The sequence below is a fragment of the Boleophthalmus pectinirostris genome, unplaced genomic scaffold, assembly GCF_026225935.1.
Source record: "Boleophthalmus pectinirostris isolate CB_2022bp ecotype Guang Dong unplaced genomic scaffold, ASM2622593v1 HiC_scaffold_7, whole genome shotgun sequence".
Taxonomy (NCBI): Eukaryota; Metazoa; Chordata; class Actinopteri; order Gobiiformes; family Gobiidae; genus Boleophthalmus; species Boleophthalmus pectinirostris.
This window is the reverse complement of record NW_026571473.1, coordinates 32,371,026-32,389,903: the sequence shown is the minus strand read 5'-3', so window position 1 is coordinate 32,389,903 and position 18,878 is coordinate 32,371,026.

The window sequence follows — 18,878 nt, the reverse complement described above, 5'->3', positions numbered from 1 at the left end:
AGCCTGTTTGCCTCCATGAACTTTTATTGCTTTCTCTGAAATGCTCCATACTCAAATTTTGTTCAGGCAATTTGCCAGTTTGAAGCCAAAATAGATGACGAACGTGAATCATGTAGATTGGAGGAGAAATGTTTTTTGGGGTGAAGGGGTGGTGAACATATTTCATTACCGGCACTGCTGTCGGCAATAAACTTGTACTGGTGCTTCAAACTGATGCCATCTGTACCAGCACAGGGCAGGTTAAACTTTTTAAAACATCCTACCCGTCTGTCCGCCTCACGTCAGTGCGCCGCTCCTTGCCTTTTACGCTTTCTCTCTTCCCGACATACAGCTCGATTGCGCTGATTAGAATGGCAAAACGAAACGCAAAGCAAAAACTAATCAAAATGTATGTTACAGTATTGGTACAGTAGGCCTACAGCACAGAGCAGGTCTACTGTGATATCTGGGCTGAAGTTTGCCTAATAAAATGACAAATAAATCTGTTTGTCACGATGTGCGTTTTGGCTTGGTAAAGGTGCAGAGGTTAAATCAAACTGTAAAACCAGTAAGAGAATGTGACTCCAGTTATGAATTTAACAAAAACAGGTTTAAAAATCTTACCCATCTTATTCACTTTGAAGTAGTTTTCTGTATTCTGACAGTGGAAGTTCTCTTACAGAGGGGGTTCTTAAACTGGGTGAGGGTCCAAAACAGGGGGCAAAGAGTGTTTCAGTGCAGTACAGTTTGCTTGACTTAGTTTAAGTCTAAATTAACATTAATCAGATAAAATGGATAGATTTATAGAAACATTGATGTATACAGTATGTGCCAAAATAACTGTAAAACACAAATAAATGTAGAAAATGACAAAGGTGGTCTCGATTTGGTCTCGATGGGCCGTGGTCTTGGTCTTGTCTCGGTCTTGACCTTTCGAAGTCTTGGTCTTATCTCGGTCTCGATCCTCAGAGGTCTTGGTCTTTTTTCTCTTCTCGGGACCCTGTGGTCTCGGACTGGTCTTGGTCTCTATTACTCTTAACAAGAAATAGATGCCTCAGTTCACCCAGTTTGACAAAAAAAACAAAAAAAAAAACAACAACAAGAACAACATGGTAGCAACCCCCCACCTGCCCCTTGTGCAATCTTCTCAACTTTTTCACCCCTGACCATGTTGCAGGTTAGAAAATGTTAGATAGGAGGAGTGGCAAGCCCATTTACAGTAAGAACACAAGTCTGTTTGGAGAAAAGTATTGAGCAACACTTGCATGTATTATAAAATAACCGTTAACCAAAGTGTCATTCATTTGGAAGAATACTTATGAATCATCACCCTTACAAATATTTAGCATTCTTGTCGCTTTAATCTCCTTTTAAACACGCTTTTGTTCATCTTGGGATTAGTTTCACATTTTCCAGTTTAACTTATCTTAACTTAATTATTAATAATGTCTACATTTTGGGGAAAACACTTAAAAAATAACATCTCTTTATCCTATTAGAGCTTCCTCTGCTGAGAGAACTATAGAACAGAAACCATAAGAAAAAAAAAAACAGAGGCAGATCTTGGTAAACGTGAATGCTGGAATGAGTCCGGTGATGGTTTATGAACTTCAAAATTGCACAGAAGTCTGTATTTTTACCTGTGACACAACAATCCAGGCAAAATGCAAAGAATATTCCTGAGTGCCCAGAAAGAGAGTGCGAAAATACTAATGAAGACAAGCACGAGAGAAGCAAAATCTGTAATAAAAAAAAGTCTTTCTTAAACTTGAAAAACATTTCTTTCTAAATGAATACATAAAAGCGTAATTTGAGTGCCTCGCGGAGATTCAATTCCACCACTGAAGAAAACAGTTTCACAACTCAAAATAACCAGCATTTCCAAGAACTTCATTTCTTTACTCACGGCCTGAGGAGCCAGAGGGTCTGACAGATAACGGTTTGATTTCACAGTGAATCAGAGCTGAAGAAAAATGGTCTGCTAGATAAGGACACTGCTGTATTCAGTTAACATGTTGGATTGATAACCTTACAGCACGCTTTACTTCTCAGAATAGATGTTTTTGCACTTGAATGACTACAAAATTAATATAAAAGAGCATTCATGGCCGCTGTATCTGATTTTTACAACTTTAAAAATGTGACCATGAGAACGTCATTTAAAACTCTTTGTAGTAGTTTAAAAGTATTGCTCACTTTCTAAACACTTTCCTAGTATCCTAATTATTCACGTCAAAGAGTTTGTCATCACTTTCACAAGCCGGACCGTTGTTTTGCTGCCTAAAAACTAGTATAATAAGCACACTTTCATGGTTTGTCGATGATGAAAAACACTTTATAACTGGATGCAGACAGTGCACAGAAATCTCACTTTGACTTTTTAATTTTTTTTAAATATTTATACTTGTATTGAGGCAAAAAAATAATAATAAGTGCCATCCAGTGAGGGTCAGTGCTGAAACTAATACCACAATATTTTATCAAATTAACCATCTCGCACTCTGAGGAGCTGAGGACCGGCCTCCTGCTGGTGCCCAGAGTCAGGACTAAACACTGGGAGTCAGAGTTTCAGATTCATGCATTTAAAACCTGGAACAGTCTGAACATGTTTGAGAGACTCTACTTTGACACTGTTTAAAACCAGGCTCAAAACAATTCTGTTTAGCTGTGCATATGACTGAAAGGTTTTCATTCCACACTCTTCTCTCTAACTTATGTAATTAATTAATGTCTCTCTCTCTCTTTTTAATTTTATGATGATTATTTATGTTTTGATTTGTTTTATTGTGATTTTTATGTATTTCTTATTCTGTAAAGCACTTTGAATTATGTAAGAATTATATATATATATATATATATATATATATATATATATATATATATATATATATATATATATATATATATATATATATATAGGTATGCATGGGTATGTGATGTGATGTGTATGTAGGTATGTATATATTATATCTGTGTATATGATGTGTACTATATCTGTGTACATAATATACATATATTTGTTGTTGTCTGTTAGATTGTAATGCAATGGAGGTACTGTGCAATTATTGCTTATAATGTACAGGAAATGAGAAGTCTGTATTTGTTCTTCGTTAATTTGGGACTGTAGAAAAAAGGGGTGGGGTTAAATAAGTATTTACTTCCTCCCACTCCTTTTTCGGACACAAGGAAAATTCTGCGTAACATTTATTTTGCCTGTTATTATAGAATAGAAATAGTTACTTTTTGTGTTATATCTATGTATTTACGTTTTTGTCTTTTTTTATTATTTAGTTTTTTGTTTTTGTTTTTTAATTTATGTTCTATGTATTACTGTCCGAAATAAATAAACATAAAAAAATAAAAATAAAAATTGTGCTAAACAAAAATAAATTTACCTTGCCTTATCATATATCAAGCCATCCTCATACAAGGCTGTATTTTAGAGAATCTTCAAACTACTGACCGTATAAAGAAGTGGACTATGGAAGTGTGATGTCACCCATGGCATTCAGCTCCATATTAGGAATAACAGGCATTGGTTTATTACGGAAGCCGAACACAAATGCCGCAACACATTAAAAAGCCACAACACATCAAAAAGCCACAACGGAAGTGACCGCGGGACTCTATTTTCCGACAGATCAAGCGGCAAGTGAAGAAGAAGAACTACAATGTGAAAAGTAAAGGAACGGAGAAGTTGGAAACGTAAGTAAAAGTAATTTATTGTTTTATCATTATTCGTTTCATGTTGTAGTTCTTCTTCTTCACTTGCCGCTTGATCAGTCCATCGAAAAATAGAGTCCTGCGGTCACTTCCGTTGTGGCTTTTTAATGTGTTGCGGCATTTGCGTTTGTGTTGTGGCGTTTGTATTTGTTGCGGCGTTTGCATTAAAATAGAGTCCCGCGGTCATTTCCGTTGTGGCTTTTTTTGGTTTGTTGTGGCTTTTTGTTGTCTTGTCGGATTTGTATTTGTTGCAGCGTTTGCGTTTCTTGTGACCCCTCTCGGCTTCCGTAGTTTATGGACAAAAAAGCAAAACAAAATTTAAAAAGCACCATTTAGAGCGGGTTAACACAAACATTTTAAGTCCAGAATGAGAGTCCGGACAGCAGCAGATACCAGAGTTGGGGACTTGCAAGCTATGACTTAGACTCGAGTCAGACTTGAGTCACTATTTTTAGGACTTGAGACTTGACTTGGTAAAATGGACTAAGACTTGGGACTCGACTTGGACTTGAAGCTCAGTGACTTGGGACTTGACTCGGACTTTAGGCCTGTGACTGGAGAAGAAGAAAATACTTTTCTCTTTACAGTTCATAGGTGTGGTGCTTAATTTTACTGGAACAAACTGGAACATGTCCCTCCCACTTCTTTGTTTGTAACTGAAGTACTGTGATATAGTATCCTCAAATATCTTACAGTAATATACAGTACAATACAGTTAAGCAACTACAAAGAACATGATCCTTCAGTTTCAGTGCAGAGTACTTGACAAAATAACTGCACTTTTAAATCTTAATTCTTTCTGTTTTTACTATAATAATTTGCACTAATGTCTTGTCAAGACATTTAAAACAACTCAACTGCATTTCTACAACTCTTATATAAATAATATAAATATTAGTGCTGTCATGCGATTAAAAAAATTTAGAGATTAATTAATTATGATCTGTAATTAATTAATCTAATTAATCTCATTTTAATCTCACCTAAAATTGCTGAGAAAAGCCTTCAATTTGAGGTATTTTCATTTAAATTCATTATTACATTATTGTGGCAGATCAAAACACTGATATAGATTTAAAAAAGTGACTTTATAAAGTCATTTATTGTTTAACAAATCTCTCCAAATTGGCTGTTGAGCCCAAGTCTCCATGAATAAGAAACTGTTTGCTGTAAAGCAGCAAAGACGAGGAAATCTGAACATAATAACTTTTGTCTACTTAAAGACAATAAAAAGTCCAGTCTTTCCTTAACCATGTTAAAAATATTATTGATAGAGAAATGCTTTATATATGAGATCACTGGATTTAGTCCTTGTTTTAGTCCTGGTTTAGACCTGGTTTAGTCCTAGTTTAGTCCTGGAATGGATTAATCCTGGTTTTAGTCCTGGTGTTAGTTCTGGTTTAGTCCTGGTTTAGACCTGGTTTAGACCTGGTTTTAGTCCTGGTTTTAGTTCTGGTTTTAGTTCTGGTTTAGACCTGGTTTTAGACCTTGGTTTTAGTTCTGGTTTAGTCCTGGTTTAGTCCTGGTTTTAGTCTTGGTGTTAGTTCTGGTTTAGAGGTTCACAGGAGGAAGCGCGGTTTACGCCGCGTACGCGAGAAAACACGATCCACACGCGGCTCACGGGAGCACGTCGGTGTCCGCGCAGTGTCTACGAAAGGAAACGTGGTCCGCGCGTTCTCAGGTTAATGACGATGATGAAGGTGTGTGTTTGTGTGTGTTTGTGTGTGTTTGTGTGTGTTTGTGTGTGTGTGTGTTTGTGTGTGTGTGTGTTTGTGTGTGTGTGTGTGTGTGTGTGTGTGTGTGCGTGTCCCCTCATGTGGCAGGTCACTATAGGACAGTAGTGCAGACATCATGAGCCTATGCAGGTTCTTTTCAGGCGATATTATATTAGTTATTTCCTTTTATATTTCACGTCGGGAGAATAATTTCCAAGACACGAATGTGTTTTTACCTGTGCACTGCTGCCTCTGTTCTACTGGCTCTTCGACCTCGTCCATTGTGCGACTGATGCCGCCAACGTTAACATGACGTTTACATCGCTGTTACTGCACGCGTTTTGTGTGGGTTTCCGGCAATGAGTGGAATTACCGAAATAAAAAAAATTATAAATGTGTTTTTGTGTGTGTGATGTTGTCCCCAACAACACATAAAAACAGGTTTTATAATAAAGAAACTCACATACAGAAACACTAAAGTTAGAGATTAAAAATGAGATTAACGCGATTAAAAAACATAACGCGCTAAATATGACTGTAATTAATTAATCGCAATTAACGCGATAATTTGACACCTCTAATAAATATACCATGACTTTTTAAAGTTCAATTTAATTTATAGTGTAAAAAATCTCTGTTATATTTGATGCTTAGATTTAAAGACTTGGAATGACTTGAATCTCAAAGCAGACGACTTGGACTTGACATGGACTTATGGGCCAGTGACTTTTTTTTTTTTTTTTAGTTTTATTTATTTAAAAGGGACAATGCATATTCATGAACATATACTTGTAAATACGCCGAATGCTACTTTTCATCTTTAGTCCCTGGCAGGTCAGAGAGACACAGACATAAGACACGTCACACTATAGACAACCATGGTAGAAACAGCACAATATGACACAATCATGACATACGACACTGACATTTACATAGGAACATAAAATAAGTGGTTACAGATCTGGTTTCTCTTAACCCGTCATTTCAGATTGATTTTAAATGTACTGAATGTGGTAGTGCCTCTTGCAGCTGAGAAGATGTTCCAGATTTCTGTACTCGTGATTGATCACACCTGCTGACTGAATGTTATATAAGGTCTTATACAGTCACCTCTGGTGGAGGCTCTTGTTACTCGACCACCAGTACTGGACTTATGGCTTAATGAATTCACCCAGAGGTGGTGGAGCGAGTCCATTTAAGACCTTGTATACTGAGCAGGTGAATTAAAATTTTTGAAAATTTCTAAAACTTAAGATATTATATTTCTGAAGTATGAGACAATGATGAAAAGATAAAGATTTTCTGTCAAATATCTTTAAAGCTTTTTGTGATTCTATTGTTTTGTTTGTGTTGGTTGTCATGCTTGTCAGTGACCAGTTAGTAATGCAGTATTCAGGGTAAGAAAAAATCATGCTGTGGGGAAACATTTTAGCTGTATTTTATGGCAATGATGGTCTAATTTGCCTAAAGTTGTGAATATTAAAATTAATTTTTTTTAAAATATGTTTTTTACATGTTAAACTTGCCTGTCTTTGACCTGGGACTTGACTCGGACTTGATACTTACTTGAGACTTGCAGAACAGTGACTTGCTTCCACCTCTGGCAGATGTACTTGTGAACTGGAGTTGATGTATGTCAAGCCAAACTCTTCATATTTATGCCCATTTTTAACATGTTAACACCTGATGTGACGCGTATTATTATTTGACGCGTCAAAAAACAATTTGACGCGTTAAGTTCTTATTTGACATGTTAAACAAGCTTATAATACGCATCAAGTAAGGTTAATGCGTTAAAAATAGGCGTAAATGTGAATATGTCCATTGTTATATACATTCTATGTGTCAAACATAATTTTGTTTATGTACTTTTTTACCTCTGTTGTTAAGATTGCCTGTTGCATTGTATGTTGAATACACAAACAATTTTACATAATTTGCATCATGTACGCAAACATTCACACCCCTTTTAAAGCTGCACTTAGTAACTTTTTATTGTTATTATACATGAAAACAAGCTTCAACTTCTGTTTATTTGTAGTAGTAATACAACATGCACCAAAATTAGGCATTAGGTATGTTTAAATTCATACATCCTCTCTTCACTGTTTCTAAATTAAATACCCTAGCTTTTATGACTTATTATTTGTAAAAAAAATATAATAATAATAATAATAATATAATAAATGAATTAATTAAATAAAAATAAATGTATTAAATAAAAATATGTGAGATGGATTCTGTGCAAAAAATAACACTGTAAATAATATAAATATAGTAAACCATGCCAACCAACCAAGAATTCTGAATCTTTAGCAGCAAATTCTACCAATTCATTTCAGTCTCTAGCCTTTAACCAGTACCTAAACGACGACATCCTGCATAAATCACACTTTGCAGTAATCCTATAGAAACAAAAACTTCCGCTAATCATGTTCCTAATTACCTTGAGCCATATATTATGTTTACGACTCTACCTAAGCACCCGTCTGCCCTTCCTTTCACCTACATCACCCTCACATCCACACGTGAGCCTCTCTGCCTTTATGTTTGTCTGTCTATTACCAGCCGGGCTCATTTAGGAGAGCTGTGTAAATGATCTTAAGACTGACTCATGCATTTAACACAGGGGCTGGCGGGAAAGACTGGATGGCTCCATTAGACATGTGCTCTTGTTCAGATTGGTCCCATTGACCTTCTAACGCCATTACCTTAACCGGTAAGAGGAGGGTGAGGAGGAAACCCTTGACAACTACTTGAAATAATACAGGAAGTAGCAGTGAATTGTAAAACAAGATACATTTACCTGTGCTGTTAATACGGAAAATTCCACTGAAAATGCAGAGACAATTACAGATAGAGTGATATATCGGTTAGGTAATGAGCCTTAAATCTCCTGCACAGACCGATGTATTGTGCTGTTTAAAAATACACACAAAGCTTTATTTTCGCACTTTAATACGAAGAGAAAACCGCAGCTCTCATAGGTTTGTGGTAAAAAAAAAAAAAAAAAAGCAAACCTGTGGGTGAGTTTGTAGTCAATTCAGGAAAATAATCCATATCGGGCCTACGCAACCTGTAAAAAGATGCATCTGTACTCAGAGACTGGATTCAGGTTGTGAGCGTAATCTATGACATGGAGAGGCCGACCTTTTCGTTGAGACTTTCCACTGACAAATCTAAAGTTTAAGATTATATTAAGAAATTAGGTACCTGACTATATATTTTCTTTTTGTCTGTGTTTTGTACCTGCTCTTTCTAGATGCTTTGTGTTCGTTTGTGGTTTGCTGTGTTCGTTTGTTTTCTGTATATGGGCCCAGTCAAGCAGAAGTAAACAGCAAGGCCAAAAATTCAAGTTAATGCATTTGATATAAAAATGTATTCAACAGATTAGCATATGTACTCTAGTTTATTAAACTGTTTAACTTTTTTCTGTACCATTTTTGGTTCTAAAGTTACATACATTTTAAACAGACCATGTATGAAACATGGAACAAGAATTATTTCCCAAATTTCAAAGACCTGAAAATCATGTAAATAAATTGATGTATTTCATCATATCTTTGATCTTTGAACTGTTGATGAAGATACATAATTTTAAAAAATAAATGTATTTACAATGACAAAAATTTGCTGACAGATTATGCAAAATCATGCACCTTCTATTTCCTTGCACAATTTTCCCTCTGTTACTTTTCTCTCCGTTACCATGACCTTTCTTAATAAAAATCTCATTACTCAAAAAGTAAGAGGTTTTTCAACCTAATCTTGTACCATATGGTAGAAAACTATATGAAGCAAATATTCAAACCAGTTTGTTAAGGATATGTAAGTGAGAACTGGTAGTTATCGCTGTTTGTATTTATTGCCCAAAAAGTGCTGCATATTTCATTCCCCCCGTTATCGACATGAGTTTTAAAATTTTTTGTCAACAACTTGAAAGAATATCACAGGTTTAACTTTACCCTGTTGGAGTGTTAACTCTTTCCTACATTCTGATACTTTACTTATTTCAATAGTCCCTCTAGTTTCTGAATAAGAGCTATTTGAATGTAAAAAATCTGCCCCTGTTTCCCTCCGTTACCACTTGACTGGACCCAAATGTAACAAAAGCTTGAAAATACTCCTAAAAATAACATACTAAAAAAAAACAAAAAGATGAAAAATATTAAAGTATGGAATACATCTATCTACATTATGTCACCAACACGGAAAATTCCATCGAAAATGCAGGGACACATGTTTTTGGCAGTTTAAACATTAATTTTCCATAGATTCTCCATGGACACAGATTACATCATATGGTGGCAGATTATGGCCGAAGGAACAACATTTCTGTGGTATAAAGCAGGAGCAGGAGAGTTTTTTTTGTGAAATCTGATTTTTTTGCGAGGTCGTTCACATTTTCAATTAAATGCGACTTGTATGTGATCTTCAGTATGAACTTTAAAAAGTCCCCAAAGCCCCAAAAGTGTCCCACATGTGCAATGGAGGATATGACGACGTCTGGCTTTGTCTCCCAAAATATGGTTCAGTTTTTCCATGGCCTCTTCGTTTGTTGGAGTCTTTAGTCTCCTTGTATTTGGCTCTCAGGCTCTTTATTTTTTGTCGACATTGGAGCCAGGACCGCTTGTAGCCACGCTCGGAAATTTCTTTGGTAATCATTTCAAAAAACCCCAGTTCAGATAAGACCCCTCCAATTTGGCCTGGATACAGCGATCCCCCCAAATATAAATTAACTCGCTAACCTCACTTTCCTTGCATTGTCTAGAGTCTGAGCCTGACGTGTAGGTGGGATGAATGCGACCTGGCCGTTCAGACTGAAGTCACATGTCAAAAGATCAGATATGTATCAGTTTCAGGAGCACATATCCAAGTGGCCTGGGTCGCATTTGAAAAAATCGGATCTGTGTCGTTCAGACTGTTATTAAAAGATCAGATACAGGTCGCATAGGGGCCAAAAAATCGGCCTAAGAATCGATTCTGTGGAGATACAAGCCCAATTTTCTATGTTTTTTGGTGTAATAAACTCATCTATATTTAAATGGCAATGTTTTGTCGGGCTTTAACAACATTTAACAACAGCACTCTTAATTATTTTTATAATCGAATCATCACTATTGTGCAATTTATAACATTATATTTGCAAGGTCTATGTATGTCATATCTGCTGGCTATGTCCTACTAAGAATTAAAGAATTAAGAATTAAATCTACACACTAACTAACACTAACACTAACTAACATTGTAGAAACTAGGCAAGATTCGTGTCAGATTCATTTAACACAGGACCTTGAGAGAAAGGCGGAGGATGGCCCCATTACAGACACGTGTTCTTTGTACAAATTGCATCCATTGACCTTCTAACTCTATTACTCTAGCAGGTGAGGAGGAGGAGGAGGAGGAGAGGAAGGAGGAGACCCTTGACAACCACTTCAGTCTAAGCCTCCCACTGCCTTATGTTGGTTCACAGCAGGAAGTATTTGACACGTTTTACCCGATCAATGAGGTGGTCTTAATGGTCTTAATGGCGGCCTTTGTTTTGGTTCGTTTGGGAGCGAAGATGGGACAATGAACGATAATAAAGGCGCTCTGTCTCACTCGCGGTCTCAAAACATGAAAAACACAACTAGTTTATTTTAGGTTACATTTATGCTGAAACGACTCACCGTATCGCCGTATTGGAAAACGATTTGCGTCCAGACACGTCGTTTCTGTGTCCACAAGCCTTCCCTATGCACGTACCTTTGAGCATATTTGTTGAAGCTTTACAGAAACTAAACTTAAAACCACATAAACTGAGCGCTCAAAAAACAGCTCACTATTGTGCGCTGATGCAGTTCAGCTTCTGTCAGGCTAAAGGACACGACTCAGTGGAATATGAGTGTTTCTGTGACAGAGGGATGTTCTGCTGATGGTGAGTCTGTTCTGTGCTTGTATCGCATTGCAGATGATTCATGTTTTGGCGGTGAATTACTTCGCGGCGCATAGACCTACATCAGGGTATCAGCCTTTCACACGGTGTCGGATCGGATCTATACTCAGATGAATTCGTGGGAGCTGGCAGCACCAGATTTTTCCATCTCTGGAGCAGTTTTTCATCGGATTAGTGTGGACAAACACTGCATCTACAATGAAAACAACTCGAATACGGACTGGTGTGGATGGGGCCTTAGACAGTTTGCAATGGTCCAAAGTTATTTCTCACTTACCATATGCTTGCTCGGGATCCAGAATAGCCATGTGGTTTTAAGTTTCGTTCCTGTAAAACGTAAACAAATACGCGCAAAGCTGCATTATACACATTATTACTCAATGTCTATTTGAGTCCTCCTCGTAGGAAATAAAAATTCAAACTTAAATTATCCACCCGCAGAGAACCAAAACTGCATTGTGCTTGTGTTCCGTCATCATTTTATCGTGTGTAGTTCTGCGTGTCTCAGTTTCATCAGCCCTTATAGAAAATGAATCTGTGAACGTAGCATTTAAATATTCTGTTTTCTTGAGAAATTTTTCTTGGATTTATCCACCATTTACCTACCATAGGTCAAAAAGCGCAATAAATCTGGTGTAGGACTTGGTAAATCCAGGCTGCCAGATCTGAAAGCGAGCCCCGCACTAAACTCTCACTAAACTAGATTTTATTTGTAAATCATAGGTGACCAATGAGTTCCTTTGGGTCAAATGTGATCGTGCAGTCAGATTTGTCTTTTTTCAGTGACACAAATGAAACAAATAGACTGTATAAAAAAGTGGACTAAAGGAGTGTGGCTCCAGTCAAATGAAGCTGGTCGATGCTTGCAGTTAATAGAGCAGAGTTCCGTATTTTACTTTAAGATTACGTAGAGCAGAATAATATGAACATTTTAAGACAAAAATGACCAGGTTCACTGTAGCACTCGATGGAGCCGGAAGCACATCCATGCTCAGTTCTTATTTGGAACGTGGTGGCTAGTGGGTTAGCTCTGTCCATTTATATATACATAATTTATGTCGTGTTGCCTTCTTCTTTCTCATCTTTATTTTACTAGTATATTAGGTTGACCGGATGTCCCTATTTCCTTGGGATAGTCCCAGTTTTGAGTCCTCTGTCTCCAGATTTATCAAAACCAGTGATTTGTCTCAGTTTTATCAACCAATGTCCCAGGTGTCTCTATTTTTAACCAATTTGATCTAAACCAGGTCTAAATCAAGACTAAAACAGGACTGTCGCAATTTTTGACTAATCTGATCCTCACCAACAGTAAAAAGGAGCATAAATTGTCGTTTGTTTAACCAAAATATAGAAAACCGTGTTTGTGAATGCCCATAAAGCAAAAAAATGTAACGTAGATATGATTGACATGAGAATGTGCAATGTTACACGTGCTTTTCACAGTTGTATCTATACCAATCCTTCCAAACCGGGTGTGTCCCAGTTTTGAAGTCTTGATGATTTTATTCTGTTCATGATAATCTCAATTGTACTTTTTGGCATTTACCAGACAAATCTTATGCATTTCAAGCCTCCTAATTATTCAACATTTAGAAGTTTATACAAGTTTTTTACGACTTTTCAGAGGCCAGTTTATTCTTCTCAACAATACTAACAACAAATAGCCTGCTAACTCTGGACTGATTATGGGATGATTAAATGCTTCATAATAAGATGCAGACAAGACACATCAGTCTCATATTGATCTCACGAGCTGCTTATAAAACATATTTGTACCAGGGTAAGACACATTTGATCAAACACATGAGAAAACACGTGCGCAGGCTCTGTAAGGATAGGCATCGACAAAGCTCATTTATTTCACAAGGTCATTAGAAAATACAGCGCTTCTCACAGCCTTGAGTTGATCATTGAAGTGAAGTGATTATTTTTGTTCATCGTCACTCACCTCATACCACAGGTGATTCAAATAACAAAGAAGGAAGAATCTGACATCCATTTTAAATCATGTACTGTATTGTATGCCTAACTGCCTATCCTTGCCATGTACGTCCTAAAAGACCTAATCACTGCAGGTTACTTGTTTTGCCCTGATAACTAATCTATGTTTCCAAATCTCTGCACAGTCAAATAGGCCTAAACCAAGGGCATAACCCTAATTTTCCACCCACTTGTGTTGTGGGTGGAAAACACTGGTGGTTCAAGAGCCTGATAAGAAATCTCTTATGAGTTTGTGAATAAATATTGCAAGATCCTAAATAGACCAATATATCGGGTTGATATTTGCACTTTTTAACGCTTCGGCTAATGGCCTTAAATTGTCAGCACAGGCCAGTATTAAATTTGGGCTGACCTGCTGCATAAAGAACACGTATAGAGCTTTATTTGAGCGCTTTATTGCAAAAAGTTAAGTGCTGAAAACAGCTCTCTGATAGGTCTGTGGTAAAGAAAGTGGACATACCAGCTTGTTAAAGCCTGATCCTGTCACATCTCACAAGCTAAGCAGGGCCAGGCCTGGTTAGTACTTGGATGCGGGACCACTGGGAATTCCAGGTGTCCCAGTGGGGTGCCAGTGGTGAAAACGGTTGTGGCGTTCTTAGGCAAGATACTTCACCCACATTGCCTAATATGAAAATAGTGGTGGTATCTTGAAAGGTGCGATATAAATTTACTTACATTATGTATATGGGAGCAATGTCCTAGCCAGGCTGGCGCCACCTAGTGCCTCTGCTTAATTTCATTTCTCTCCAGCGACTAAGTCAGGAATCGGAAAACACTAGACGGATCGCAAGAACCCAAAAGTGCGAGTCTGGGCAGCAGCCAGTCAGCGAAGAGCCATACATTCTGTGTTGGCAATGATTCCTGAGGATCGAGGATTTTAAGCTGGAACAAAGAAAATATTTGGTGAATTTTATCAAGGGGAAAGACGTTATTGAACTTCTTCCTACAGGATTTGGGAAAAGCTTAATATACCAGTTAGCCCCGTTGGCGGCGCATTACATACGCCACAACCAAATAGCAGCGATTGGTTAAATTAAAAAAAAGTACCAGCCTACCACTGAGCGAACAAATCCTAATGCTGCGAGGTCAGATGGTTTCTATGAAGTGAAACCGGCTGATGAATCAGGCTAGCAATGTTCATCTAGGAGAGCACATTAGCAAACACAGCCAAAAAAGTTTTTAAGACTGTCTGAAAACTTGTGAAGTTTAAGTGTTTGATTTTCAACAAAAAAGTGAGCATGACAAACTGAAAATCTGTTGGGTAACGCTATGAAGCTTGTGACTGTAATTTTTTGAGACTTGTTTAACAGCACAAATCTCATCTTTTTGTGGCTAGAGTGTGTTAAAAATAAAACTCAGATTAAAATCAAACTTGAGCAACTGAGCTTCAGACAGAACTGTAAGCATCACACCTCCAGAGAATATTGCTGATTTTGTATAATTTTCAGCTATAAAAAAACAAAACACAGCAGTAGAAGCACATATTACTTTCATACAGTCGTCTACCATACTCCCCTGGATGACCTCAGCTGTTGTGCTTACGGCCTTTCTACAGTAATACGTGAGAGCTCTCAAATAGCTGCTGGGAGGTACTTCTTGTGTAGTGTAAACATGATTCACTGTTGTGTTTCCCGAAATAGTGCCACATGCAGGACCTGTGTCTTTGTAAGAACAGGTTTGGGCTTCGGTGTTTGTGTGGAGAGGAAGGAAATAGAAAGGTGCCGTGGTTTACACAGTGATGTAGTAATAACTGGCTGTTTGATTTAATGACACGGTCGACTGTATAGCAAACATTCATTAAGTCAACAATCGAGCACTAAAAACAGCCGTCATAACGTCTGCTTTGTTTTTATCTCGGCTTTTTATTGCAAAGGTAAAAAGGTTCAACACCTGCTTGTATGCCACCAGGTCAAGTTACACGTCAGGTCTGTGGAGAGATGATACCGCTCGCTGTAAGAATGTAGACTTTTCAGTAAAATGTTTGATAGATACAATTTTATTAAAAGGTGCATAACTTTCCTGTTGGAGATAAAATGTTTAATGTCTGAAAACGTAAAGACTCTACACCCAAGAATGATGTTTAATTATCTTACCCATCCTGTCAGCATAATTTGCACCAAATTTCATAATCCTGTCACAAAGTATGCATGTGCACGGTCTATAAACTTTAATTTGAATGGCCATCCTGCTTTTTGTCAATAAAACATAATAGTCTAGCAGTGTCACCCCCAGAGACATGCTCAGTGTACAGTGTATTTGTGCGTAAAAAATTAGGACATTAGCTGCTAACATTCTGTCCCTATCAAGGGTTTTATAGCAGATTTCACCACCTGAGACTTGAATGCAGTACAAGTACCCAATGTACTACAGACCACAGTGTCACACCTGAGGCAGCACCACGTGAAATGAAAATATATTGAAATTAGTGCACATTTCACTAAGTAATACGATGAATTATGAGTGTAACAGTAACCAAAATATCGTGATATCGTATCGTCAAAGTTCTCACAATAATATCGTGGACCATCACAATATATCTTTGCTTAAATTGAGAGTTATGGAGCAGTAAAAAAAACAAAAAACAGAGGGAACTACATAGACCATTTTGCTCCATTTCAGTGCAGACTACATGAAGAAATAACAGTTCTAAGCACTTTTAAGACTTAGTTCTCTGGATTAAGTCTTGTCAAGGACATTTTAAGAGGAAATAGTAGCATATTAACAGTTTTGTTCGCCTCCACAAAATATCGCAATAAATGGATATTGTTACATCCCTAATCATGAGCCTCCCCACCATATCGTGAGCTTTCCCACAATATCGCAATAAATATCGTATCGTGAGGTTCATACCGTGACGATAGTGAGACTTGGATATCGTTACACCCCTATGATGAATATATGATAAGTGATTGAACTGTAAACATTAATGAATTCATGAATCGCTGGATTTATATGGCGCCTTTCAAGATGCCCAAAGTGGTTTACAGAGCTTTGTTCATTCACTCCTCACTTGATGGTGGTAAGATACAACAGCCATAGTTGCCCAGAGCTGCTAATCTGCACCATCAGCCCTTCAACCACCACACACACTCACCACTTTCATTCTAGGCACTGTGGGTTAAGTGCCTTGCCTATGGATGCAACAAGTTTTTAGTTTTTTTTCCCCCGGCCACATTTAATTAGCCAGGCTCATGCCACCTAGTGCCTCCGATCAATTTCATTTCACTCCAGTGACTAGGTCAAGAATCAGAATACACTAGATCAGGGGTGTCAAACTCATTTTGGTTCGGGGGCCATATCCAACCTACTTTGATCCCAAAGGGGCCGGATCAGAAAACTCATGTCATATAAACCCCAAAAATAACAATAACTTCAAATATTTGTGCAGAGAAACGCAAATCTATTACAGAAATCTTTTTAAATTGATGAAATCTTTCTTATTATAATATTATAATATTATGAACAACCTGAAACTTGAAGAAAAATTCAATTTCAACACAATGTTTTAACATGAACATGTATGCAAACAGGAATAAGTCAGTTTTTCTTGGAAAATCCTGCACTCAGCTCCACTTTTCTCATTTTGGACATTTTTCTGATGAGGGTGTCACGGTCAACAGTCAAAACGATCGTCCTTTAAGAGCGTTTGGAAAGAGACAAGTCTTCATTTGTGCTGCTCTGGTGGGAGGGGCCACGTACAGAGACGCTGGAGATGCTGCTATGCTAAACACTGCAGAAAATTACCAATGTTTTAATAGAAAATATAATTAAAATATTTTAGTAGAAAATCACCCAAGGGCCACATTAAAGGTCTTGGAGGGCCGGATATGGCCCCCGGGCCTTATGTTTGACACCTGTGCACTAGATGGTTTGCAAAAACCCTGGAAGTGCAAGTCTGGGCACCAGCCAAGCAGCGAAGAGCCATATATTCTGTGTTGGCAATGATTCCTGAGATCGAGGATTTAAAAGAGAATGTTTGGTGAATTTAATCAAGGGGAAAGACGTTATTGCCCTTCTTCCTATGAGATTTGGGAAAAGCTTAATATACAAGTTAGCCCCGTTAGCGGCGCATTACATACGTCATGACCAAATAGCAGTGATTAGTTAAATTAAAAATAGTATCCGCCTACTGTTGAGCGAACGAATCCTAATGCTGTGAGGTCAGATGGTTTCTACGAAGTGAAACCAGCTGATGAATCAGGCTAACCTTTAATACCCAGCAGTCTCCCATCCAAGTTATACCCAGACTTGGCCTTGCTTAGCTTCTGAGATCAGCTCTTCAGAACACTGGGAATATGAACACATTAGTCTCAGATTTTTCCGTATGGCTTAGCTCAAACAAATTCACAACATGATTTGCCCTCGATTCACAGTGACATTTTTTTTTTTTTTTTGTTAATGGAAGCTGAGTATTGTTCAAGGACACTTGATCCTCCAACAGAAAAGTGCACTGTTAATGTTTTCATTCAGTGAAATTTCTGTGGTTGTTGAGAGCTCACGTTTCAAGACCGGAAATGTGAACAAATTTGGCTTTGATTTTCTTTTTTTTTATCCTATTAACACACTGTCTGCATCATAAAAAAATCACATCATAACCCGCCGGTGATTCACAGTGGAGGTATTTCTCTTGTAGTGTTCAAGGACAGCGTATCCCGGCCCACGATGCATCTCTCTTTCTCCGCACTTCCGTTCATCCTTGTTCATTCTCCGTTAAAAGCACGTTTGACATCACAAATGACTTTAACACGTAGGAGTCTGCAGGCTTCCCCCGGGCTTTTCAGACCCGCCACCGTCGCCTCCTAGCAGCAAACAGCTCAATTAGACCCTTTAAAAGACAATAAAGGCAGGAGGTCTCCCCGGGCGTGTGCATTATCTGATTGAAGCCCATTGTGGTTAAAACGTGAACTCCCGCCAACCCCACGAACGACCCTGCACTCACGTTCTCCATTACAGTGAGTACACGTGAAGTCAAAAACAACTGAGCTGGAGGATGAGTCAGAATTATATGGTAGAATTTGCTAGTAACTGTTACACTGCAGATGTGTTGACATGGTTTATATTTAATATCTCTGTCATTTTCTTAATCCTTGTGCACCCATTCGTGACAAACATGTACACCGGAAAACAGTCCTACAATATTTTTATACAGTACAGATTTTTGTTCAACTTTCTATATAATTGGCTTCATTTACTTGTGTACTAATCACCCAAACCAAATAATATATAGTATTTTGAAATTTTAGCCCCTTAAATGACAGTTTTTTATAGGAAAATATCAAATTATGTGCATGAAAAAAATGAAGAAAACTGATTGTGTTCTATATCTTTCAAGTAATCTGAATTTGTTTGTGTTGGAATTGTTAGAAGCTGAAAATTCTGATGTTAATTTGGCATCCTAACTTATTTTATCACATGATGATAAGCTCTTTTAGTGCACTGACAACACCGCTTTCTGCACTGATAAACAAGTAAGCCAGCGATATGATTTTATTCTAAGTTCACATTTTAAAAGGACAGTTTGGAAT